The 13,960-nt window shown below is 38.6% G+C and overlaps 1 non-coding gene across 1 annotated transcript; it reads left to right on the forward strand.

Moving 5' to 3' along the window:
- Window positions 1–13,572: 13,572 nt before the first annotated feature.
- Window positions 13,573–13,679, forward strand: LOC133781123 (small nucleolar RNA R71). Its single transcript, XR_009869918.1, has one exon. It is a non-coding gene; the product is annotated as a small nucleolar RNA R71 (small nucleolar RNA).
- Window positions 13,680–13,960: the final 281 nt, after the last annotated feature.

Consider the following 13,960-nt stretch of genomic DNA (forward strand, 5'->3'; position numbering starts at 1 on the left):
GCAGATCTTCGAAGCGACATCGCAACAGAGTTCTAACAGTTGAAAGAAACATGTTAGAGCTTTACCTAATAGGCTCTAAGGCAAAAACTTATTCTAAACAGACATAACTCGAACCTATTGATTATGACTTCTTATGAAACATTATACAAGTCTTCTTTATTATTAGAGTGGGTTTCTATACTTAGAAAAACAAGCCATCTTCATTTCCTAAGTGTGTTTCTAATCACCCTATATGACTTAATTCTCAGGCTCGAAACTCATCTTTGTTCCAAAGTTAACCAGATTGAGGGAGGGCTGGGATCAGTAAAATCGTTCCCACTACTATGGCCCCATAACTCTCAATATAGAAACTTGGTTCATTGATTTGTATCCACCCTTACCGAACTTAGTCATTATTTATTTTATTTATTATTTATTATAATTGTGAAAAAAAATCAAACTCATACATGATCACAAAATAACCATGATATTAATTTGGAAAAGTGTTTTCACTAATTACAACCATAAAAGAAAACAATAATAAATAAAAACAAATAATGAAACTAAATATTCTAAAAATCAGGATCTTCTATATCTGATCCTTCATCTAGCATATCATCTTCTATCTCTTCATAGTCCTCATTATCATGTGCCTCAAAATGCCCTCGAGGAAGATCCTTAAAAATCCTATGCTTTTGCTCATTTGTAAACTGAAATTCTACTTTAGAAGTGAACCTAATCAAGAGAAAATAATATCTCATTGCTACTAGCAATTCATCTTCATTATCCATTGTCTCCCATATGTCCTCTAAGGCTACAATTATAGTACGATAATCTCTAAATAGTCTTATTACTAAAACATATTGCTATGTTGCTCTCATCATAATCTACTTAGATTCTTGGAGATGACCTATTTCTCTGTGGAACAAAACCAGCCTCTGAGTGATTCTTTCTAGCACTCCTACGGTATTTCTTGGTTCTCTAATTCATTTTAAAGCCTTGATGGCTCGGATATCCCATAGGTTAATGCTCTGTTCATTCTTAACTAAAACATAAAGGCTACAATCGTTAGCTACACATATAAACATAATAACTATAACTTAAACACTTACTTGGCGGTCATATTCGGAGCTTTGAGTGTGTGTATCGAGGAGAACTTCATGCGAATAAATTGTTGCTCTGATACCAACTGTAATGACCCAACTATTCTAGACCTTGGACCATTAATAACTACTATATTAATCATAAGAAAACAGACATGTGAAAACATCATAACTTTATTATGTAAAGAAAAGGTTTGAATACATAAAGATTTTACTTAGGATATGGGATCCCATTGTTTTCAAAATAAAGCAAAACATAACTTAAATGAATGGGTTACAAAATCAAGTGCGGAAAATAATACATAGAACTCATAATTTAAAGGCTTAAAGACTTCATCGTATAATCAAACGCTCAGTCCATCGATTCCATCCTGCCTCAATACACATCCCCAAGGTGCCAAGAACCTTTTCCGCCACCATAACTAATTTCCTGCACATATAAACATAAAGGAATGAGCCTAATGCCCAACAAGGAAAAACTAACAACATAAATCATATGCATAAAACTATATCATATCATATGCTAAAAACATATCATAAACATATGTCATATACTACTACAATGGTCATTATACTACTTGGGGCTTGTTAACTAATCAAGTCGTATGCCCATTAGATTTGTGGGGCTTGCTAGCTAAGCAAGTCATATGCCCATAAATTTATTGGGGCTTGTTAGCTATACAAGTCATATGCCGAAGTCTATCAACATATTAACATTTCATAACATAAGATAACATATCATATAACATAAGCATAACATATCATATAAGCATAAAAAATTCTATCCTATTTTTCTTACCAATATACTGGGATATGAGAACAGTATCGGGACTTTGGAACACTCCTAAAAAAAACCATAATAGAAAGGTCAGTATACTAAAGAAAAAGGGATGAAAAGAATGAACGAACTATACCATTAAAATGATACTTACCAAAAAAATCTTACGTTCAAGATCATAGATGCCTAACCAAGAATAGAGAATACGAGTCAGGATTTTGAGTAGAAAAACTATAAGAATAATACAGAAAGGAACTAGAATAAGGAATACCTCGAATACTTCTATAACCGAACTACACCTCGAACTGAAATATACTATGAATCTTACTTCCCGAGTGTTTATTAAGCTTATAAGGATAAGGCTTATAACCCCAACCCAAGTGTTTATCACTATAAAATAACCTAGCAGCTTGAAGACTCTGAACTTAGCTTGATGAATGAATAAATGGTTGGGCACTAGGTCCTATTTATAGAGTTCAAGAATGAAAAGATCTTTATTTAGCTTGAATAAAATAATGGCTTTTTAATTGAAAAAAATCTTTGAATAATCGTTCAGTAGAGGTTGAAGACTCGGAGAAAAAGATTTTGAACTTATCAAGAGGTTAAGGAATAAAATGAGCTCGGTTTAAAAAATGTTCAAATATCTAGCACTACAGCTGATATATCGCCCCTAGTAGGCGATATATCACCTGGGCTAATATGCCCGAGACTCATCGAGGTGGCCGTGCGAAGTTACGTGTTTTTCGTATCCCCGTATGGCAATATATCGCCCCCTAGTGCTACGACATATCGGCATACGCTAAAATATTATACACGTAATTACACTTTTTCAGCCTAATTTGAATTGAGTAAACAGCCTTGACTAAGTCATCTAACGATTTCAAAGCTGCTGGCAAACCCTAGGATATTCAAATATTACTCTTATTAAATTTATTCCTCAAAAATTCATTAAACATACACATGACAAGTGTCATTTTCTTATTGAGTTTATCTAAACCATATATTATAATAAATATCACCTATATAATCAATCATATTAATTAAACCTTAGGTTATAATTAATATTCTTAAACTATAGGTTAAACTTATAAAATCTACAAGTGTTGCTACAAGTGTCCAACCACATCCCGGTCTGAACCAAAATCCACAGATATAAAAAAACTACAACTATTACTATTGCTACTACTATCTAACTAGCTAAGTAAAGTTCTTGGACTCTACAACCCATTTTTGTTAATTGGGTAATTTTCATAATTTGGCCAGTTTTGATTATATTTGGCATATATGTGGTATGTGTGTGGTGCTTCATTATTGTTTGGTTATGCTTGGGTTACTCAGCACGAGACGATCCTAGGAGGCAAGCTAGTGGGAAAGTCACAACGGGATTTATACTTGACTCGGAGTGAGTCAAGGTATATTTTGGGTATTTAGCACATTACCGGGATATTGGATAATAGGAATAAATAGTTTATGATAAATTGGAAGTTAGTGAGATCATGGGGAAATTATGGGAATTTTGACTATTTTACCCTCGGGGGTGTTTTTGGGACCCAGAGCATTGCGATTTTCTTGAGGTTACTTAAGCTTGAAGTAACTTGTCAGAAACATAAAAAGAACGTTCAGAACATTCTCTCTCTTTCTTGTTCCCTTTTCGACACCGATCATATTTTCGAAGGAAACTCGAGTTTTAAGACTTGGATTCAAGCAAGGATCGAGGCATAGAGATTCTAGGGAAGATTAGAAGCTTGTTAGTCGGAGGATTTAGTTGGGAAACAACTCAATCGGAGGTAATCCAAGTTTTAAGTTTTCAAGTTTTTAAGCTTTGATTGGATTTTTTTGTTTTGATGAGCTTTAGGGTGATTTCAGACTTGGGTTTTAATGGTTTTGGAAGATTGGGATGTTTGGGAACTTTGATTTTGGGATTTGGATATGTTTGGATAAGTTAATGGAAGGTTTTTAAATGAAGAAAATGAGAAAAAATGGCTGGGTTCATGGGCACGGCGCGGCTCAGGCTTGACAAAGATGGGGAAGTTTGCTGATGGGCAATTAGGGCCGCGGCGCTAGGCACAGGAAGAGATGGGTTCGACCTCTGTTTGGAGGTGGGCCGCAGGATAGGTTTGGTGTGGGATCACGACGCTTAATGGAAGTTTTGCCCAGATTTTGGTTTTTAGTCGTTGGAACTTGATTCTAAGGGCTTGGGATTGATCCTACTACCCAGTTGAAAAGGATTCAACATCCCAGAGGCTAGGTGTTACGATATTTTTTCTATGCAAGTGCACACAGTCGTAAATTCGTAATAAAATGGTAAAACCAAGTATCGTCCTCAAGGACTGATTTATCAATTACCAGTCAACTAATTTCTTGTTCTATTTGATGAATTGAAATTCTTGATTTTTGTAAATACAGCAAAAGAAACTATAAATTGCAGAAACAATAATTGAAAATTGAATGGAATAACAACTAATAGAAAAACTTTTAATTTAATCACTGAGAAACAATTAGGATATTCAATCTCATCAACTATCCTCCCTATTATTCCCTAATGCAAAGTGTGAATTCTTCTTCTTTTTACCTAATTCAATTAACAAGTTGATACAGTAGCCTATAATCATACTATGAATTATAAACTCAACCTAGGTGAAAATTTCCTATATTTCTATGGTAAATTGAACCACACAGATAGCATTAATCTCACAACTTAATAACAGTTACACAATTAATTCAGATACTTTCGTTCTAAATTAGAATTATGTCCAATATAACCACAGCAGAATTAAATCTCACTTCTCAGATTTTGATTTAAAAACATATGTAAATGACTAAAGATGGCCAATCAATAATTAATCTATAAGAACAGGTTATATGGAATTGAAGAAGATTGAAGAAGAAGAATATTAAAATTGCATTAGTTCATAACAGGGATTCAAGAGATTCAATTAAACATCCTAAACAGAAAATTAGTTCATAGTCATAATGCTAATCACAACAAAATTTAAAGACAACATCAAGAAGAAGAAGAAAACTATGTAGAAATACTCTAAGCTTCAGCCTTCAAAACCAAGAAAATCCACTCTGTTCGTACGTCCCCTTTTCTTCTCTTTTTTCGCCATATTAAAAACCTAGGACTTCAAATTTTAAAGAGGCGGGCCGCGGCCCTACATACACTATGCCGCGGCCCGTGTCCAATTTCCTGGGCAAAAAGCCCTCTCCATGCCGCGGCTCTCTATAGCCATGCCGCGGCCCGAGGATTTCCTTAAAAACAATGCTTCTGTTTCTCACCTAGCTGCGGCTCCACTTTGCTCATGCCGTGGCTCTTAAGGGATTTCTCAATTCTTCAAGTTTTCATCCCAAAAATTCACCAACACTTCCAAATTATGTTGAGAACCATTCTTTCTCGAAATATGATGAAAAACTTGGTTATTTCTTCCCTTTCTTTGACATTTCTTCCATGTGCTCAATTCTTCCTGATATTCACAAAGACAGACAAACAAAGCATAAACCCGCACTAAATGAAAGAAAAACAAAATAAAAGACCACTAAAAACATCACCTAAACATGACAAAAACTAGACTCAACAAACTCCCCCAAACTTAACCTTTACTCGCCCTCGAGTAAAGACCAAGTTAAACTAACAAAAAGAAACAAACACAAAACGAACAAGCTAAACCATCATTACCATCTACACTGCTTTGCCAAAACTCAAGAAATCTCAATTGCAATATTTATAACCAGAATTTCAGCTTAATTGCCTTAAAGTCCAATTTTTAAAGCTCAATTAGGGAAATCAATAATATATCACGAAAATGACTACAACACTTGGACTCTATCATATGTGCTCAACTCATTCCAGACAATTCCACAAACCACCTCTTCAATATGCTTGCATTACTTCACTTTCTCCACTAATGTCAATAACACGTGTTTTGAAATCAAAAGGACTTTCACAGGTTATAGCGTTAGGCTTCGGCAAGGGTAGATGAAATTGTCATTTAGGCTAAATCATTACCATAAGCATAAAAACCTTGAAACCAGCCAAATTTCTCTTCACCACACCAAGAATCACCCTTTTATACAATTAGAGAGAGAGAGATTACAACACTTTTCATCATTTTCTTCTTCTTTTTTTTTTTTTAAATCACACTCCCCCAAACTTAATATTTTCTATATATATATAATCAAGGAGTGTGACAAAGTGATTCTTTTTTTTTTTTCTCAAAGACTTCTCTCTCTCTTCTTTTTGTACAATCATACTACATTCCAATCATACCAATTCCTCACTATTTTTCATTCTTCTTTCCCACAAATTATATGCTTATGATAACAAAGGTAAAGGAAAAACAAAAATAATGAAATCTAGGCTCAAATAGTATAATCAAGAACAAAAACCAAGTTTAAGGCTCAAAAAGGGTAACTAAGGATAATTAAATCAAGGTTGGCTTGAAAGGCACAATCGATCCAATAAAATTGCCTAAATCACTTTCCTAAACACATGTCATCAAGGATTTCGCCTCAAAGGCCAAATAATGCAAGTTCTATCAAAGTCAAATTGTCATTCCACCAAGCCTAGTCAGACTCATATAATAAAATCCAAAATGTTGCATTTTCAAAACATATTAAAAATTTCCCACAAAACTTTTAGATTAAACTCTAAAACAATTGAACCAAGCACATAGTTGAATTCAATTTCCTTTTCACGAGCAAAGACAAAGCAACAACATACATGAATGATGGCTTAACAGTTACACTAAACAACACAGAAAATAACACAACAGACTAAAAACTAAACCAAACAACGCACAAAACAAAACAAAAAAAAAAAACAAAATAAGCTCCCCCCCAAACTTAAAATGCACATTGTCCCCAATGTGATAAAGAAAAGAACAAGGGAAAAGAACTTACCTGACGCCACATCAGTATGGTGGAGGAGGTGGTGGAGGTGGCCACTGGTATGGAGTGTACTGGGGCGGAGGAGTGAAGTAATTCTCATCAGCGGAGCTCATAGTTCACCTTGTTACTAAAGCATTCAACTCCTCAATGTGAACCCGCCCGTACTCATTTTGTTGCACCATGAAGTCATTATAGTGCTGATTTTGCGCATGATGCGATTGGATTAAGTATTGATTTTGCTGAATAAGGTAATTCAATCGAGCATGCGTGCGCTGCGTGTGCTCATCAATCGATCCACCAATTGCCAAATTCGAAGGTGGGTTACTGGGACCTGCTTCATCTGCTTCCTCCTCCTCAGCTTGATCGATGTCCACTGTGTCATCAGCCAGGCTGCGCTTATTTTGCTGGCTAGAGGCAGGCGGCGTAAGAGAGGCTGAAGGGAATGCCGTAAACATAGTCTGATTGATTGCCCCCATTGGCCTTCGGACTAGATCGCTTGGGTAGACTGGTACCTCATAAGTGTTGCATAGAATCGAGAGGAAAGTACCATGGGCAACACCAGCTGTAGTATTGAATCTGTTAATGTTGCGAATGCTATAGCGAATTATGCGGCCCACATCAACTTTCATTTGAGTCATCATAGCATAAACCAACAAGCAGCGCTCTCTATCAACAGAAGACAGATGAGAGGTCGGCAATAAACGTGAACTCACAAAATAAACCTACGCCTTCGCAATTGGATTGAGCTGCCACCTATACAACTCTTTGGGCTTTCCATTATGATAGTTAAAGCGTGCACCTTCCACACTCAAAACTGCAGCCACAGCATCATAGTCTGGCTCCTCAAAATGGGCCAACTGCCAATGTTCATCCTCTTGTGCAGACAATGAGGGGAGGCCCAGTAATTGGTTAAATGCATAAGATGTTGTAGGCACCAATTTACCCCTGATAAAATTGTTCTGTTTTGCATCAAGATATGAGAAGTTGGCAAAGAATTCATATATCTGAGAGCAGTTGGCTGATCCCACATAGGTAGAGTCGCAAAAGAAACCCCAATTACGTCGCACTATTTCAGCTTTGATGAGATCATAGGCAGGGTTTTGTACAACAGTGGCCTCATGAAGCTCAAATCCCCTTTCCCTTACCACAGATCTCTTATGAATCTTTGTAAGCAATTCAACTGCTTCCTTGTTGACAAATAGTTTCGTATCATAAGCAGCTGGGGCAGGTGGTGTTGGTGGTGGTTGAGTGCGGGATGAGGAGGCTTTCTTTGAGGAGGTACCTCTAGGGGGATTTCTCTTAGGACCCATAGTGTCTTTCAAAACAAGAACAAACTAAACCCCTAAATAGGTTTTCAAGAACTTGAGTACAATTTCCCTTTGGTGTCACTCCCCCAAAACTTTCTAATTAACAAAATCAACAGCCTAAACACTAATTCCCAGAAAAACAATTGACAAACCCCTTAAACGTCTCATAAGAAAAGCATAGAGCAATCCACAATACCACAATGCAATCTATTCTCCAATCAAAAGCACTAGAATAGATAGGAGACACTTACTTGAATGGCACAAAAGTTCTTCTTTTTGTCTCTTTGGCTAATGGAAGTCTCCAGAATTAGAGAGAAAAAAGAGGTTTGAGTGGGAGAACAAATTCTGAAAGTGATAATGACTGAGAATGTGGCCAATTTAGGGCTTTTTACCCCAAATTTCGGACTCGGGCCGCTGCATTACTTTGACCATGCCGCGGCCCGCATAAAATCTCCAGTGTATAATGCCGCGGCATCATGATACCTATGTCGCGACCCTCCTCATCCATGCCGCGGCCCGCCCCTATACTTCAAAATCCGTGGGCCTCTGGAACCCTCAATGCCGCGGCATCATATGGCTATGCCGCGGCTCTTAAGGATTTTCTATTTTTTTGATTTTTTATGATTTTTTTTTTTAATTTTTCACGTTTTTCACGATTCTAAAAGTCCAAAAATAAACCAAATATCCATTGTTTACAAATACAAAAGTAAAATAAATAACAAGTAAAACATAGGGTGCCTCCTACAAGCGTTGTCGTTAACGTTATTTAGCCGGACGCTGAACCCCTCTTCAGAGAGGCTTCAGAAGGAGGATAGACTTCGCTTGATCAAAACTACCACCCAAGTAGGGCTTCAATCTCTGACCATTGACTTTAAAGGAATCACCTGAGTTGCCCCGAACTTCTACAGAACCAAATGGAAAAACTTGAACAACAGTGAATGGCCCTTACCATCTTGACTTCAATTTGCCAGGAAACAGTCGCAGTCTTGAATTGAAAAGAAGTACCTGCTGCCCTGGTTGGAACTCTTTTCTGATTAAGTTCTTATCATGCCAAGCCTTTGTTCTTTCTTTATAAATCTTGGCATTCTCATAAGCCTCATTTCTGAACTCGTCAAGTTCATTCAGTTGCAACAACCTTCGTTCGCTAGCGGCACTCCAATCAAAATTCAACTTTTTCATAGCCTAGAATGCCCTATGTTCCAATTCAACTGGTAGATGTCATGCTTTACCAAACACCAACCTGTAAGGAGACATGCCTATTGGTGTTTTGAATGCAGTTCTGTAAGCCCAAATCGCATCATCTAACCTTTTCGACCAATTTTTCCTTGAACTGTCAACGGTCTTCTCAAGGATGCTTTTGATTTCACTCTTTGAAACTTCAGCTTGCCTATTTGATTGAGGATGGTAAGGCAAAGCTTTTCGGTGATAAACTCCATAACGAGCCAGCAATGCATCCAGTTGCTTATTCACAAAGTGTTTCCCTTCATCACTAATCAGAGCTCGGGGAGTGCCAAATCTAGTAAAAATATATTTATGCAGAAAATTAAGCACAATTTTACCGTCATTGGCTCTAGTTGCTGCAGCCTCCACCCATTTGGATACATAATCCACTGCCAATAGAATATATTCATTGTTGTAAGACGGTGGAAAAGGCCCCATGAAATCGATGCCCCATACATCAAACAGTTCCACTTCAAGAATCCCCTGTAAAGGCATTTCATTTCTCCTCGAAATATTACGAGTTCGCTGACTTCTATCACAAGCCTTGACAAAAACATTGGCATCCTTGAATAATGAAGGCCAATAGAAACCACTTTGTAATACCTTAGCCGTCGTTCTTGACGCTCCAAAGTGCCCTCCACATTGTTGAGTATGACAATGATTAAGAATGGACTGCATCTCTTCTTCAGGAACACACCTTCTGATAATCTGATCAACACAGTGCCTATAGAGAATAGGTTCCTCCCAATAGTAGTGTTTCACCTCATAAAAGAATTTCTTTAATTGCTGCTTTGACATTTCAGGAGGCACAATCTTGGCAACCAAGAAGTTCACTATGTCTTCAAACCAAGGGACAGCTAAAGTTTCACTTACCCTAAACAACTGCTCATCAGGAAAGTGATCATTGATTTGCACTGCCTTCTTATTTTCAGTCTCCTCCAACTCAAGTCTAGAGAGATGATCAGCCACCACATTCTCGCTGCCCTTCTTGTCACGAATCTCCAAGTCAAATTCTTGAAGCAAAAGAATCCATCTAATCAGGCGGGGCTTGGCATCTTTCTTTGACATCAAATATTTAATGGCAGATTGATTAGTGTAGACAATCACTTTGTTACCAATCAGATATGGTCTAAATTTGTCACAAGCAAACACAATAGCTAGCAGCTCTTTTTCTGTAGTAGCATAATTCAGCTGAGCATCATTTAGAGTCCGACTAGCATAGTAAATAGACCTGAATACCTTGTCAATCCGCTGTCCCAGAACTGCCCCCACTGCGTAATCACTGGCATCACACATCAACTCAAAAGGCAATTCCCAATTCGGAGCTATCACAATTGGAGCAGAAATAAGCTTTTCTTTCAAGAAATTGAAAGCCCTCAAACATTCATCATTAAAATCAAAGACAACTCCGTTCATAAGCAGATTTGAGAGGGGCATGGACACTTTAGAGAAATCTTTTATGAATCTCCGATAGAACCCAGCGTGACCAAGAAAACTTCTAACTCCCTTGACTGAAACTGGTGGAGGCAGCTTTCAATGGTAGAAATTTTTGCTCTATCTACCTCAATTCTCTCACTTGAAATTTTATGGCCAAGAACAATCCCTTCTTTCACCATAAAATGGCATTTCTCCCAATTCAGCACCAGATTTGCCATCTCACAACGACGTAGCACGTTCTCCAAGTTACCCAAACAGAGGTCGAATGATGAACCAAAAACAGAGAAATCATCCATGAATATCTCAATACACGGTCTACCATGTCTGAAAATATGGCCATCATGCACCGTTGAAATGTTGCAGGGGCATTGCATAGTCCAAATAGCATTCTCCTGAAAGAAAATGTGCCATAAGGACATGTGAAGGTTGTTTTCTCTTGATCCTCTTGTGCAATAGCGATCTGATGGTACCCAGAATACCCATCCAAGAAACAGTAGTAGCTATGGCCTACCAATCTGTCAAGCATCTGATCAAGGAAAGGTAAAGGAAAATGATCCTTCCTTGTTGCCTTATTGACCTTGCGGTAGTCTATACAAATCTGCCACCCCGTTACAGTCCTTGTTGGAATGAGTTCATTGTTCTCATTTTTCACCACAGTCATTCCACCCTTCTTAGGTACCACTTGCACAGGGCTCACCCATGCGCTATCAGAAATTGGGTAGATTACCCCAACATCCAACCATTTAAGAATTGGCTCCAATACTACGTCCTTCATAGCTGGATTGAGTCTTCTCTGGGCCTCTATGGATGGCTTGCTATTCTCCTCCAACAAAATTTTATGCATCACTGTCGATGGGCTGATTCCTCTAATATCTGCCAAGGTCCACCCAATGGCCAATTTATGCTCCCTTAGAACCCTCAACAGTTTCTCCAATTCCACCTTTGACAGGTCAGCTGACACAATGACAGGTAAAGTTTCATTCTCTCCCAAATAAGCATAGTGCAAGTGATTTGGGAGGACCTTTAATTCCAACGGCGGTGGCTGTTGAATGGAGGTTAGCGATTTATCAGTCGCATCTGCTAATTCTTGAAACTTCTTCCAATATGGTAAGAAGGAGTTTATCCAGTTTACACATTCTCTGATCTCAGCATCATCATTATCATCGCCCTCATCACCCAATAATACTGCCTCTAAGGCATCACTGCTCATCCTTCTCTTGGAGACTGTCTTTTCTATCACATCCACACTAAAGCAACTATCACTAGCCACCGGATACTTCATAGACTTGAAGACATTAAAGACCACCTCATCTCCTTGAACTCTAAGCTTAAGCTCTCCTTTGTGAACATCAATAAGAGCTTGGCCTGTGGCAAGAAATGGCCTACCGGGAATAATTGGGACATCTGTGTCCTCCTCCATGTCCAGAATGATAAAGTCAGCTGGAAATATGAACTTATCCACCTTCACAAGAACATCCTCAATAATACCTCGTGGATGTGTTAACGATCGGTCTGCGAGCTGTAAAGTGACAGTTGTTGGTTTTGCCTCCCCCAAACCAAGTCTTTTAAATATAGATAAGGGCATCAGATTGATACTTGCCCCCAGATCACATAAGGCGTGCTTGCATTCAAACTTGCCAATGGTGCAAGGTATGGTGAAACTCCCCGGATCTCTCAGCTTTTGGGGTAACTTCCTTTGTAAAATCGCGCTGCACTCTTCAGTGAGTGCTACAGTCTCATAGTCCTCCATCCTCCTTTTCTTTGACAGAATCTCCTTCATGAATTTCACATAGCTGGGCATCTGCTCCAAGGCCTCAGCAAAAGGAATGTTTATGTGCAACTTTTTAAACACCTTTAGAAACTTAGAAAACTGTTTATCAAGTGTAGTCTTTCTAAGCCTCTGAGGGTATGGAACTCGAACTGGCTACTCAATAACAACTGACAGACTCTTTTCTGACTGCTGGTGGTCTTCAGTAACCCTTTCTGAATCAGACTGTTCACCCGTCTCTTTATTCTGAACCACTGCCTGTGGAGGTCTAGGCTGCTCAGTTTGCTTCCCACTCCTCAGAGTAATTGCCTGAACTTGCTCCTTGGGGTTGACTTCAGTATTACTGGGAAAATTTCCCTGGGGTATGTTATTGAGCATACTATCCAACTGCCCAACTTGTGTCTCAAGGTTTCGAATAGAGGATCTGGTCTCAGTCATAAATTGAGTCTGAGTATTGGTGAGAGTCAACAATGCAGCTTGTAGTACATTAGGCCTCTCAGGTTGAGGCATTGATTGTTGAGGCCTAGTCTGTTGCGATGACGAAGCTTGATGCATAGGTGAGGCATGTTATTCTGTAATTGGCCCTGAAACTGAGGTTGTTGGCCTTGATTATTCTTCCACGAAAAATTGGGATGATTTCGCCACCCAGGATTGTAAGTATTGGAGAATGGATTATTGAGCGGCCTTTGAAAGTTTCCCACCGCTTGAACTTGAGCATGATCCACTGGGGTGTTATTATTCATACAGATAGGGCACTGATCGACAGAATGAGCACCACCACACATTTCACACCTCACTGCCATCTGAACCGCATTAGCAGATACACTGCTCTGTTGTAACTGCTTTGTCAAAGAGGTTACTTGCGCTGTTAGAGCAGTGATTGCATCCAGCTCATGCACCCCAGCTACCTTTCTGACTCCTGATGATCTTTCCTCAGACCACTTATGATTGTTTGTGGCCATGTCCTCTAGCAACTCAGAAGCACCAGTTGCACTCTTGCTCATAAAAGTGCCACCTGCTGCAACATCAATAATAGTTCTGGTTGTAGGACATAAACCATTGTAGAAATTTTGTACTAGCATCCACTGTTCAATGCCATGATGAGGACATCTTCTCAGGAGTTCCTTAAACCGTTCCCAAGCTTCATACAGTGACTCTCTGTCATTCTGGCAAAAGTTATTGATCTTTCCCCTCAATTTAGCAGCTTTGGACGGAGGGAAGAATTTAGACAAAAATTTATGAGCTAGATCTTGCCAGGTGACAATAGAATTTGGCTGCAGCGAGTTCAGCCAACTTTTGGCTCTGTCCCTCAGAGAAAATGGGAAAAGCCTCAGCTTAATTGCATCGTCACTCACCCCATTATATCTTAAGGTTCCACACAACTCCAGAAAATTGGACAAATGGGTGTGAGGATCTTCAGAAGGTAACCCATTAAATTGCACAGAGGACTGCACCATTTGTAGAATAGCAGGCTTGATTT

Source organism: Humulus lupulus, chromosome 5 (genome assembly GCF_963169125.1).
Source record: "Humulus lupulus chromosome 5, drHumLupu1.1, whole genome shotgun sequence".
Taxonomy (NCBI): domain Eukaryota; kingdom Viridiplantae; phylum Streptophyta; class Magnoliopsida; order Rosales; family Cannabaceae; genus Humulus; species Humulus lupulus.